Below are 14,677 nucleotides of genomic sequence, written 5' to 3' on the forward strand. Positions count from 1 at the left end.
GACCTTAGAACCAGGGGAGTTGATGGTTTAAGTCTCATTCTGGGGACAGGAGAAGAAAAATGTTCCAGATCAAGCAGTCAGGCACAAAGGAGAAATTCTCCCTTCCACCGCCTTTTTGTTCTGTTCAGGCCCTCAGTGGATTGGATGTTGGCCTCCCACATTGGGGAATGCAATCTGCTTCATTTGGTCTACTGATTCAAATGCTAATCTCATCCAGAAACATGCTCATAGACATACCTAGAAATAGTGTTTAGCCAAATACCTGGTCACTTCATGATTCAGTCAAGTTGACACATAAAATTATCCATCACAGTATATGTTACAACTTTTATAGTTGTCCCACAGTTCTTGGATATTCTATTTTTTTTCTCTTTCCTTTTTTTCTGGAAGATTCTATTGACATATCCTGAAGCTCAGAGATTCTTTGCTTAGCTGTGTCCAGTCTGTTAATGAGTCTATCAAAGCACTTAATTTCTGTTACAGGGGTTTTTAATCTGTAGTATTTCTTTTTCATTCTTTTGTAGAATTTCCTTGTCTCTACTTACATTCTCATCTATTTTTACATGCTGTCTACTTTATCCATTTGAGCCTTATATTAATTATAGTTGTTTTAAATTCCTGATCAGATAATTCCAACATCCATGCCATATCTGAGTCTGATTCTGATGCTTTCTCTGTCTCTTCAAACTGTGCTTTTTACCTTTTATGCGCCCTGTAATTTTTTTCTTATTAGCCAGATATGATATACTGGGTAAAAGGAACTGCTGCAAATAGGCCTTTAGTTTTTTTCCTTTTTCTGTTTTTTTTTTTTGGCCTCACAACTTGTGGGATCAAACCTGGGCCCTCGGCAGTGGAAGTGAAGATTCTTAACCACTGGAGTGCCAGGGCATTCCCAAGCAGACCTTTAGTAATGTGGTAGTAAAGTGGTGGGTGGGGAGTGTTCTCCAGTCCTGTGATTAGGCCTTAGTCCTTTAGTCACCCTGTGCCTCTGTGCTTCTCAGTTTCCCCCTTCCTTCGGTGGAACAGGAGGGCTCAGGTGGGCTCGGTTTGGGTATCTCCCTTCCCTCAGTCAGTTGGGCTCTGATAAAATCCCAATAGTTTAGGCCCTGGTGAAATAGTTTCTCTTGAGTAAGTGCAGGCCTTGTTAAGAAGAGTAGAGTGCTCCAACATATTTCAAAATGGTTCTTTTTCCCATCCTCCTACTGGAAGCACAAGGGAATTTTTCTCTAATGTTCACTGTGAGAACCTGGTATGGCTCCTGGAGTTAAAATTCACAGAAGTGTGTAGATCTCCAATGACTAAGTCTCCCTGGCCGTTTTATCTCTAGACTTGTTTACACTAAGCCTCCACAGTTTGTCAATTACATTTCAGGTTTTCCTACCTGGCACTGATTCCCACAGAGGTTTCTACTCCTGGGTTTTGCTCTGATAAGTGGTGATTCTCTGTATCTGCCTGTCTGCCTTTCTAATTATGGGGAAAGTGGTTTGCCCTGTGACATCACTTCTTTGACAGATCCAAGAAGAGTTGTTGATTTTTCAGTTTGGTCAGCTTTTTACTTGTTTTTTAGAACACAGTGACAACTTCCAAGTTCTTTACATGCTAGACTGGAAGTCCTTCTGTGGTTTTTACTGTGTGGTTTTACTGTCAAACTCTCCCACTTGTATATAGTTCACACATTCTCTCCAGATTGACCCAGAATTGCCATTGCCACTTCTAGAACTGGGAAAACAATTTTTTAAAATCTAAACATGCTGTTTTTCTGGTTATATTAAATAGAAATACTATTATTAATGGAAAAATGCTACAAGTACAGCATCTCTTCTTTCATAAAGAGTTATACATGTGAGGAAAAAAACTATGCATTTAAAAACCATTTCTTCTTGTTCTTAGGCACTAAATACTTTTCACCTCTTTAAATGCCATACCTGCCTATATGTAGGCACCATAATAAATTCTACTCTCAATTATTTTTGAAAGCAGTTTGTTAAGCAGAGGAAAACTGAACTGTAAAATTAAAACTTCTAACATGATACTGTCACCTAACAAAAGTTGGGTCTGCTCACCTGCACACAGTAAAGCCGATCTACTGAAACTGGGTTGTGGTGAAGGAAAATGCAGCATTGATTAGCTGGACACCAAGCAAGGAATCTGAGGCGGCTAATACTCAAAACACCCAAACTCCCCACTGGGTTTCAGGAAAGCATTTTTAAAGGCCAGGTGAGGGAGGGAGTCCCAGGGTGTGTGATCAGCCCATGAACAATTCTCTGATTGGTTGATGGTGAGGTAACAGGGCAGTGTTACAGGGGTTAACACTATCAATCCTTAGGCTCCAGTAGGCATGAGGGCTATGTGCTCATGGTCATCAAGTAACTAATGTGTCTTCCATTTGGTGGGGGGTTTATTATTTATTTATTTATTTAGAATTCTATTTTTTTTTTTTTATACAGCAGGTTCTTATTAGTTATCCATTTTATACATATTAGTGTATACATGTCAATCCCAATCTCCCAGTTCATCCCACCACCACCCTTGATGGGGGTTTTAGCATCTGTAACACAGCTCAGGAAATGTGCATCAGATACTGTTATCTGGATACTTCAAAGAGGAGCTAAAGCAGAAGATATGGGGGAAGGGTCTGTTCCAGGAAGGTCCCATGGGGTCCTGCTTGGTTACAATACTGGAGGTACATAGAATTTTATCCAGGTAATGTAGAATGTTAATATATTTACATTTAATTAAGCATGTCAATGGGAGTAATTTCATAGTGACATGATATCTAATTTCAGTGACTTTAGCAAAGCAGCTTTGTCTCTTATTTTTTTCCATTTTGTGTGTGTGTTTGTAGCTTCACTGTCCTATACATAAAGATCATCTTAATCTATTTTAAAATATTCAGACACCTGCAACAGCACATAGTCATAAAGCTCTTTTATTATCGTTATTCATCCCTCAGCTTGTCTTCATTATAGGTCTATTGGAAGATTTCCACCCTCAGCCCCATTCTCTTAGCAGTTAATTAAAATATTCTTGCTATTGAAATGCACTGTATAGTCTCTATGAATTAGGGGATGTCAAATATTGTAGTTTGCTTAGAGTAGCTAGGATTCAATTTTTTTTTTTAATTCCCACTATTTCATACTTGCTGTGATTTAGAAAAATTGCTGATGCATCAATTAATGCAAATTGTATAAAGGCTTCTATAATTTAGGCTTAAAATGCCAGATCCAGCCACAGAGCTTTGTATTTTCATGAGCTGCAACTTAAAATATGGGGTTCAATTTTCATTTACCTAATGTTCCTCAGTAATAAAGACATGTCTATTAAGGACATCTGTTACAATTTTGTAACCTCTAATTTTAATGGGAAATAATAGAGTTCATGTCTGTAAGATTAGAGGTTATGGACTATGTCTTTACACTGGTTTGGCGTCCTTGATATAATGTTCTGCCAGCCAACCTAATATATTCACAAAGGGCTCAAAGTCTTGGTTCTGCAGGCCAAAAAAAAAAAAGGAAAAAAGAAAGAAAAAGAAAAAAAACTTTTCTATCTCGTCACTTTGCACATTGCCTTGTTGAAAATCTGTCACCACCTGCTAGAAAATTATTTGTTTCTCTTTTTTTTAAAAAACACATCATGAAGAGACAAGAAACCAGTGAATAATTACACAGTAAAATATACTTTACCAACTGACTATGAGGGTAAGAAAGGAGACGAGAGAAGGGTAGAGATGGAAATCTCTAAAGCTCTGCATGTTTCCCAAGGCCCCCAGTGGAGCCCATGGCCTCTCACTGATGTTCAGGTTTTAGATACTTTTCTCTAGGCAGGGGGTGGGTGATGGAGGTGAGGAGGGGACCAAACCTTTCCCTCCTCTTTCCTCTCGAACTGACAACCTACAGATAGTAAAGAGAATGCATCTGAGAAAACAATTATATCTGCCAACGTCAGCAATTGTAACAATGAAATCCTCTTTTTCTCTTTATTCAAGCCTAACTTAAGCATTCCCTTTTGAATCCAAGTCCTTAATGTCATCTATGACTCTCACGGGTATTTATTTTAGCTGAATATCTTGCATTTGCCATGCCAAGAACAATCTCGAATAAAAAAGATCCCTGTCACTTTATTCAGGCTTCAACAAAAAGCAACCAAGCCAGTAAATCACTAAATGGAACTACCAACTTCCTATGAAATGCATGAATAATGCCTTAGCAGTCTGCTCACCGGAAAGATTAGAATGGGAGTGAACACAACCCTATAAAAGTATGCCTAGGCAAGCTGAGCCCAGAACTCTATCAAAATCAATTTCTCCCATTTGACATCCAAGTATTTTGAAATGTTCTAACAGGAAGCAACAGAATCAAATTTCTTTCCAACTTGCTTTCAGCATAGAGGAAGTATGATACCCAAACTCACCAAGTTTTAAGTATTGCTGAAAGTCCAATGTTAACTTGAAGCCACCTTGACGGGGAGAAAAAGAGGAAGGTAAACATTGGTGGTAAACAATGAAACTGGCAAAAATTGAGCAAGTCACGTTTCACACAAATACGCTTTTTTTTTCCTCAAGCTGGGTAAAGTTGGAAATGACCTTGATCCAGTTCTGTATTGGAATATAAGAAAAGAAGGTAAATTACCTAAGCAGATTACCCTAAGTAAGATCGCGACAAGATTATGGAATTTTCAATATGTATAGAAAATTGATGAATATAATGAGAACAGACAACTCCTATTTCGAATTCATCATCCTCTAATAACTGTCCTTACCTACAAGCTCATTCATCAAAACCATAAGAAAATCTCGTTTACATGTTGCTCTATGTGCTTTACCCCACCCCCTCATAGAAGGAAATAAGTCACTCAAATGTGTTCTTTTTCCTGTTTAGTCACACTGTACTTTTAGTTACTTTCTCTCTTTAAATATGATAAACTGAGTTAAATCATTACATGTTGTCACTAAATGTATAAATGACCACCTTTCGTATTTCTAAATGAATGTCCTACTTTGTGTTTTATCTTCCTCAAAAATATTTTTATGTTAAATTGATTACCTCCCACCAAAATGACAAAGAAACTTTCAGATTCTAGAGAAGAAATAAGATGAATTTTTTTATGGCCTACCTAATCAAACACAATTCTATTCAATTTTCAGGTAAATTATATTGTCTTAAAGTCTTCCTAAAGTCTCAAAAACTCTGTATGTTTTCCCGAGTTTGTTTCAAAATGGTTTAATGGTAATAATAACCAGAGTTTTCATATTTTATTAATTAACATTCTTCTCTTGGATGTTTAGAAGACTTGACCTTCTTTTATTGGTAATAATAGAGAACTTAAAAATTAAAAATAAATAAGAAAGCTAGGACATTATTTTCAGGCTCATGTGGCTCTTTTGGTGATTTATAGATTAATCAATCATCAATGGGATTAAAGGCCATTTACACTAAACAAATTGCTTATGGCTGCAGCAAATTGTGTTTTGAGATTTAGTGATAGGGACTATAAATTGCCAGTCATGTTATTAGACATATAAATCAGAGAGTTACTGAAAATTGATTAGCTGACTCCAATTTTTCTGAACACGTTGTTACTGTAGCTTATTATTTTTCTTTCCCAGGTCAAAAGAGTTCAGCTCTACAACTGAGTGAAGGAATGTGCATTTCTATACCTAAGGCTAATAATCAGGGGTTTTGTTTATGTTTTTTCATTTCTACAGGATATTTTTTAAGATCAAGAAAACTAGATTTTTGCCTTCATGTGAATATTGTAGTGTTGTTGTTTTTTTTTTCTATTCACTATCTGAGTATAATTATTCCAGGTGTGGAAACTAGTATAGTTTAATAAAATAATTGCAAAGTCTTGTGTTTAATGATGGAATCACGTTATAATAAAACCATAACGAAACAGGCCTCATCCTCCTCCTTTAGCACTCTCCTAAGATCCTAATTATATAACCTACTTTTAAGAATAGAGAAATCACAAAAAAGGAAGGCATGTACTATGCATATTTGTGTTGTTGTGAGGACCTTTATGATATTTAGCCATCATGAAATGATCACATTCATTTTTTTTTAAATTTTACACAAATTATTTGCTGTCTAGATAATTGGCTTAGGGGTATTATTCTGGATGCAGACTTTGAGTTCTGGATGAGTATGCTAGTTTGCCTGACAATTCTCTCTTCCAATAGCAATATACCCCATGCAAAGTTACTAGAATATTCTTACGTATGGCCGTCATTGTATTATTGCCCTGTTAGAAAATTTCAATGTCGTTTCAATTATCTACAATATAACTTTCAAGAATACCATTTTCTCAAACTATTCTTTACAAACTCTATCAGAACCAGCGATAATGTACTTTGCAGAACAGATAAGTTTCACGACCATATCACTAGCTAGCCATCAATAATAAAAAATTATCAAGTAATTTAATTAACCTAAAACCAAACATACTTGCAAATTACAAATAAATTTCAAATATATCACTATTAAAGAATACTCCATTCTCATCAGCTCCAAAATTCAACACCTTGAAAACAAAACAGGGGGCTGATAAGAGAAAAGGGGTGCTCTTCTTTCCTGATAACTCACCACTAAGCCACACTGCTGGGCAGTGTAGATATACAGGTTAAGGTGAGAATCTTTGTAGTTAGAGAAACCTGGGTTCAAATTTTATCTCTTACCTACTAGCTATATTATTATGGAAAACACTACCTGTTATTTGATGCATGTAATAATTTGTGGCTTGCATTTTGCAAAAGATTGATGTAAAATCATAACTTGGTCCCTTAATCTCCAAATATATCAAGAGCTCGTGCTCCCAAAGGAATATACAATTTTTGAGCAAAGATGTAGAGCAGAATGCTAGTACAGTTTCTTATATATTCACTCTGTATTTAATCATCATAAATGTCATGACTTGTGCTTAAATATGCAAGCTGAAGTTTCAAACAGAAATACATATCCAATTAATTCTGTCACAAATATAAATACCAGAGAACTATTTCAACATCCAGAAAAAAGAGGGATTTTCAGTTATTCTTGTTTTTTTGTTTTGACTCTTAGTGTTAGCTTTTATAAGAACTTTAATTAATCTGACCTCTCCCCTTTCAGTACACAGATATATGCAAAGGAAATATCCAATTTTATGTATCCTTAAAGATTTTTAAAATAAATATGAATATTCATATTTTACTTTTCTATCACTTGGTTGCAGAGTAATATTTGACTCATGTACAAGACCTTAGGATGCTGGAGGCGATAGGCTTTCTTTCCTCTCTTTTTGCCTTTTTTTTGAACCATGCTACGAGTAATTTCCTCTGAACAGAAGGTTTTTCAAAGTTCTGTTATGGCTAAAATGTCAAAAATGTTGGTAAATGTTCTGAGGGTTTCACTAAACCACAAACCTTTCTGCAGGTTTTCTTTCTTGCTTTTTTAAAATTTTTAATCTGTATTACGTTCCCCATGGGTACACTACTTCATATGAACTGTTTTTCCGATGAAATAAAATAGCCCCTTGGTTCAAGGAAATAAAAAGATGTTGTTATTCTTAGACATTACACCAATATTTGCTTTGGTTATATTATAATAGAATTTCTTTTATAGAAGCCAGCTGAGGGAAAAAAATACTTTCAAAATTGTAACAAAGAAAATCCCTCCAAACTATATACTCTTAAAGATATCTATACATTTGAGGAGGTATGCGCTCAGAATAATCTCAATTCCAGCTGTAATAAATAAGACTAGTATTTTCTTGTTTTTTTATAAATTTATTTATTTTATTTTATTTATTTTTGGCTGCTTTAGGTCTTCATTGCTGCTCGCGGGCTTTCTCTAGTTGCGGCGAGTGGGGGATACTCTTCATTGCGGTGCGCAGGCTTCTCATTGCAGTGGCTTCTCTTGTTGCAGAGCACGGGCTCTAGGCGTGCGGCCTTCAGTAGTTGCAGCACGCGGGCTCAGTAGTTGTGGCACACGGGCTTAGTTGCTCCGAGGCATGTGGGATCTTCCCGGACCAGGCATCAAACCCGTGTCCCCTGCACTGGCAGGCAGATTCTTAACCATTGGGCCACCAGGGAAGTCCCGAGACTAGTGTCTTTTGACTGTCAAATATTTTCCTTTTTCTCCTCCTGTTTGAACAGTTTCTTAACCAAGGAGTTGATATTTTTTGGCACTATAAAATATATCAAAGCCAGACATAGTCATTAGCACTGGGAGACCAAGGGTGGAAAAGAATTATTCAAACCTTCTTGAGAGTTGAACAACCAAAGTTGACTTTGGACTTCGTAGTTTGCACCTGACTAGGATTAATAAAGACTCAGAATCCAAGTGATGCACAGGTACCACATGAAGGTAGTCAAGTCACAGATACAGAGGCCAGCCTTCCTTGGAAGACTCATCAAATTTGCCACAGTGAATGTGGAGGGAAAGACCTTTGCAGTTTCTACAACACATTAAGCCATTATTAATTTTAGCCTATACTCCCCCCTCCCTGCCCCACCAAAAATCTGTTGATTGGGTGTTGCTTGGTTTAATGTTCCTTTCTCTCTTTTTATTTTCCTATTTCTGAACAAATCCCCTACCCCATTTCCTACTTGATATTAAGGTAGAGTTTAGAGTGCGTAAAATTTGTATTATCAACTCTGTAAAACAAGACAGTCACCAGATACTTAGTTCTTGTATTCTCACACTGTGCTGAGGTCAGCTCATTAATCTTCTGTTTTCACCCCAAGATTCCAAATCGACACGCTTATGCAATTTAGCAGTTACAGAAATGATTAATAGGTTTCTCTGGTGCTAACCTAATTGCTATGACACTAAAGACAAGAACATTACAAAAGATAAAGCATTGAGATCAGAATTACCTCCTTTCTAGGAAGCAATCAGCTGTTAAAGGCAATTCTTGAACTCCTTTGAGCAATAAACAAATTGCTGTTGCCAAGTATGGTTTTTGCTTTGCTAGATTCAACTGGAAGACAGTCTCATTAACATATCCTCATGCCCAGCTCACTATTTTCTATCCTGTCCACAGTTTCTGTTATCAAGCTTCTCCAGAAAGAAAATCCTTTAAAAAAATTCTAAATAATATTTTCGTATTTAACCTCCACAGTGTCATATTTTCACATAAGCCATAGTCTTGAATTTTTGTTTAATGTACATTGAATGAATATGTAGATGTAATATTTAACAAATAAAAGTGGAGTGGGAAAAAGTCAATAATTTGAAAAATCCATGCATTAGTCCCACTTTGTGCTGTAGGATAGCAGAATATGCCATTCCCGAATACGACGTTTGGGTATAAGGATAATTTTGAGCTGAAGGCAATTGAGAAGAATCAGATATAAGAAAATATTTCTGCCTTCTCCCTATTTGCTTAAAAGGAGGACATAAAATTGTAAAGGGGTTCCTCTTCTTTTCTTTATAAGGAAGGACAAAAGTTAATCATTGGAGATAACTCTAGACCCCTGTGAGCCCAAAGGTAGCACCAAAAGAATCTACATAGCAAACTTTACTAATTAGCTCTATCTTCCTTATCTTCATATATTTGCCTTCCCACAATTTGCCTAATTTTTTTCCTTTATCCTGTCATTACGCTAAAAATGTATGGTTCTTTTGTTAAGATGCTATATAAGCCCAAGTTCTAACAACCACTTTGAGTTACTCATCACTGAGTACTCCCATCTGTATTTGATATGCACATGCTAATAAACTTTCATTTTTCTCTTGATAATCTGTCTTTTGTTAGTCTAATTTACAGGAACCGAGACAATGAACCTAAGATGGGTAGAGGAAAAGAATATTTTCCTACCCTACAGTGCTATCTATATATTTCCAAGAAAAATTGTTTTCCGTCAAAGTACCCAGAATATTGTTTTCATTTTTCTATTTGGCTTTCTCTGTTTAGATGACCTAATCACAAAATGTCCCTTGGGTTACAAAGTACCAAAAAAATACGTACTACAAATTGAATTATCAAATATCTTAATTTATCTAGTGTTTTTTAAAAGTTTAGTGTTTTTAAAATTTTCACATCAAGTTGAAATACAGCTTTTAATCCCTTAAATGAACGCTGGCAATTTCTAGAACAAACTGAAGTCTCATCTTAGGCTATCTTCTCTTTATCAAAACCAAGTTCATGAGTAGATTCCTGTATTTTATATTTAAGTCCCTACACAGCAGTGATAGAAACATTCACTTCTAAATTGAAAAAATGTGTATGTGTTGATATTGTTGGCTACATGTTCATTCATATCATCTTAATATAATCTGTAGTACCTGTAATTTTCCCCTAAAATAGAGTTTGTCAGTTAACAGAAAAATATTTTCTTTCCTTTTGTACTTTGTGATTCTAATACTTTATTAAGCTGTTTAAAAAAGACATTCTAGCCTTCTTTAGGTTCTCTACTTGGTGGCATTGCCACCACTGAGTTTTTATTATGTAAATTATTGCAATCTGGTTAGCTCCTTCCATCTTTTTTCTTAACAAAAGGGGTCTGCAAGTGCTAATCAAAATGCTTCAATTTACATATTAATGAAGTTTTTGTAATGACATTTCCTTCATACACAGAGTGAGCAAAAGGGAGACTTTTAATCTTTTTTTGAGAAAGCAACCACTAAATTTTGATCTTATGAAGTATCTTTGAAACTTTCCAAAGCTGAGTGGAATGGCATTTATGTATTTTAATCAGATACAGAATGAAAACACAAAGTATGAGCTTCACACATGTGATGTTTATAAGCAATAATTTTTTGTATACATTCATGCACTTGTAATTACACAAAATGCTAAGGATACGTTTGGCAGTGAGGATGCTGTGCACAATCAAGTCCTAATCATTTTCAGGAAAGGAAAAACATTCCACTAAAAATGAGGAGAGACAAGGAGTGTTCAAAGGCTATGTCAGAAGTGTCCAGCTGTTTTCATAGAATCTAGGTGATATCCTGGTGCTAGAAAATCCAGAAGAAACATTATAACAACTAGAAATGTCTATAATTGCTCTAAGCCCACATATGAAGATTCACAAAAATAGAATAAGTGGATGAAAGTAGTTAAAACAATCTTCTCAATAATGAGATACTCTGATTATATAAGTACTTTAACTCTTTAGAATGTGTCACTAAAAACCAAGCTGTAAAAACAAATTAACAATCTGTCACTAGAATGTAGTCTCCCACAGATAACGTACTCATAAGTGAAAAGTGAAAAGACATAAGTGAAAAGACAGAGATTCCAATATTAATCTTTACTTAGTCAATGACATTCTTTGGAAATTCAGGCAATGGGTCAATTTGTGTTGTTTTTAAAATTGTCAAACAAGCATATAGGCACAATATTTGTAGTGGGAATTATTTTTTAAATCCATAGTACTCTGAAAGGATGTATATATATACACACTAAGGGAAGCAGAAAAAAAAGAGAAAAATGGCTCAAACATTTTTGTGTGAATTCTTGATTGTATTATTAAAAGTATTTTACATGAAAAATTTATTGTCACTAATTTGAAAATGTCAGTGCTTTTCTAAATCTTATTCCTTTTTTCAGAAATTGATAAAAAAATTAGCTTTTTTTTAGGTATTTCTAACTATAGTGATTTAGTAGTTGGTTTGTCTTCTCAAAAATGATTTCATGTTATAAAAGACATTTTGGTATCTAGGATCAGTAAAATTTCTAATTTTTGATTTTAAAGTTTAATAAACCTTAAATTAGTAATATTAAAATTAATGCCTCATAAATATAGGTTTTAAAGCTGAAAAATAAAAATGAATGATTATGCATATATAGGTCAATATAAGTTGGCTTCAATAAATAAGTTAGATGTTTATTTAGAAAATGAAAGTTAATGAGCACATACAACTCCTGTTTCAAATTCATGGGAAGATACCTCAGTAAGTGAAATAATAAGGCAGGTCTTACTTCTTTTCACAGCAGGACAAGAACACCCATTGAATTAGATTAGATGACATCACGCCAAGAGCCATTAGCCCAATCATTGACTTGTGCCTGCAAGTGCTACCATTTAGACACATGGAAACACTTCCAGTCACATCTGGCCTCTTGGGCATGTGAGTTGACACAAGAATGCTATGGAAAGAATGAAGGCTCCTGCCCAAACTGTTTACCCCAAATCCTTTAATATAGTGAGGTTATTTCTTTTAACAAAGGAGAATCCTTAAACCTATGAAACTCTCAGCTGTGCATATCCAACCCACAGAAAGTTTATTTTTCTTTCTTTTCTTTTTCACTTGAGTGAGTTGGTTTCTGAATAGCTTCAATCTTGCTCCAGGCCTTTGAACTGTTGATTGCTCATGTTCAGGCATTGATTTTAGGTTGTACCAATTTATTATAATTGTATTTAATTTCAAAGAACCTCCATCACTTGCTGGAAGCTCAGTTTGTGTGGAAGTGGACAAATGACTTCCCTCCAGAAAACCTGACCTCTTTTTTTTTTTTTAATTTATTGATTTTATTTATTTATTTATTTATTTATTTTGGCTGCGTTGAATCTTCATTGCTGTGTGCGGTCTTTCTCTAGTTGCAGCAAGCGGGGGCTACTCTTCGTTGTGGCGCGCAGGCTTCTCATTGCGGTGGCTTCTGTTGTGGAGCACGGGCTCTAGGTGCACAAGCTCTAGGTGTGTGGGCTTCAGTAGCTGTGGCTTGTGGGCTTCAGTAGTTGTGGCTCGCGGACTCTAGAGCACAGGCTCAGTAGTTGTGGTGCACGGGGTTAGTTGCTCCGCGGCATGTGGGATCCTCCCGGACCAGGGCTTGAACCCATGTCCCCTGCATTGGCAGGCGGATTCTTAACCACTGTGCCACCAAGGAAGTCCCAACCTGACCTCTTCTAACCACAGGTATATATAGGCCTTCCAATGACAGAGAGTAATTATTATAATCTTTTGCTGGTTATTCCACAAGTCACACAATTGTTTCAGTCTCCAAAGGGGAAAAATATTTGGCTTAATTTTGTTTGCCATTTTTTTTCTATCTCAATGCAAAACATGACTAAATTAATATACTTGAGCTATTTAAAATATATTAAACTATGAACTCCAAGGAACTGAATGATATACAATCATTAGTTATCAATCTTATTTTTTTAAAGTATATTGTCAACCAGAATTAAAATGACACATTAAAATGTGTGCATGGGCTCACACACATACACACATGCACATGCACTCACAAACTACAGTCAAACACTAGACAGACACAATTATTTTCTAATTCTTTCTTTGTAGTCACCAAATTCTGAGCCACTCTTTGTTTGATGACTTGGCTCTTTTATGAAACTTCACTGTGCCTAGTCAGTTTATCTAAATATTATGCTGTGATCATTTCTGGTACTATTTGATAAGTACGTACAACAGCTGTAACTTGTCAACTTAATATATGTTTCCTAAGAAGGTGTGTTTTGGCTTATTTGTTTTTAACTTAATTCAAAACAGCCCTCTCCTTCCCTATCCCATGAGAAAAGTATGGGAGATCAGAGAGTAGAAGAATGTTTGACTAACTGGGCTTTCCCCCCACCCCCAAAAACTAATGAGGGTAGCAGAATGTGCCACCCCAAAATATGCTTCTTTGGTATAAGGGTTATTTTGAGCTAAATATTTTGACAAACTGCATACACAGGAACATCTCTGAAACACAGTCAAAGTTACCCTTTTGTAAAGAACGTTTACATTTATAAGGGAAATCTCCATTCGTAAGTGTCTGCCTCTCTGTACCAGGAAAAGAAGGATAACTCTAAATCCCAAAAAACTCATCAATGGAGAAGGCAGGGACTTAAATCTGCATAACAAACCTTACTCTTGTTTACTGCGCTTATTCTGGTAACTTCCCAAAACTGGCCTCTACCACCAGTGAAGCCGGAGCAAGACTCTGTGGGGCTTCTGGGCATGGAAGCCTTTCTGTCCCCCTCTAGCCTCCATGACCCTCCTTGAATTCCAAAGGCCAGTTTTAAACAGTTGCTAATCCAGGAAGGAAAGTGATGCAAAGACAATGGAGGGGCAGCCAAGAAACAATAGTGCAGCCTTGGGGCAGGGTCCTGGTTCTGCCTCAAGGGATACACCTAACAATGTCTTTAAGCCCTTTATGGAATTAAAACCCAGCAATGGAAGATGTCAGCACTCCTCATACCTGAGAAGACCACCTGAGGCCAAACTAAAGGAACCAGAGAAGCTCATCAAGAAGATTACCTGAGATGAGATTAAAGGAATGCAGGCCCTGCATATACCCTAATCTTATCAGCAACCCCACCCTTGAACTGTTGCCATAAAATTCCTCACCAAACTCCCCTGGGTTGGGACACATAGTTTTTGAGGGCAGGAGCCTGCTGTGTCCCCCTTTGCCTGGCAAAGCAATGAAGCTATTCTTTTCTACTTCACCCAGAATTATGTCTCCAAGATTTGATTTGGCACCGGTGTATAGAAGCTGAGCTTTGGGCATCACCACACAAATTTTTTTGTCTTTAGTGGATGATGGTGTTTAAGTTGGTGGTGGCTTGGGCCATCTCTGAAAGTTACTCAGTTTCATTGGTTATCTCCTATGTATATGTGAGATATGCATGTTAATGCACTTCTGTTTGTTTTTCTCTTGTTAATCTGTCTTATGTTTAAGGGATGGAGGTCCTCAATCACGAACTCAGAAGGGTAGAAAGAAAATTATCTTTTCTCCTCTACACTAATACCAGGTA

This window comes from Eubalaena glacialis, chromosome 6, assembly GCF_028564815.1.
Source record: "Eubalaena glacialis isolate mEubGla1 chromosome 6, mEubGla1.1.hap2.+ XY, whole genome shotgun sequence".
Classification (NCBI taxonomy): Eukaryota; Metazoa; Chordata; class Mammalia; order Artiodactyla; family Balaenidae; genus Eubalaena; species Eubalaena glacialis.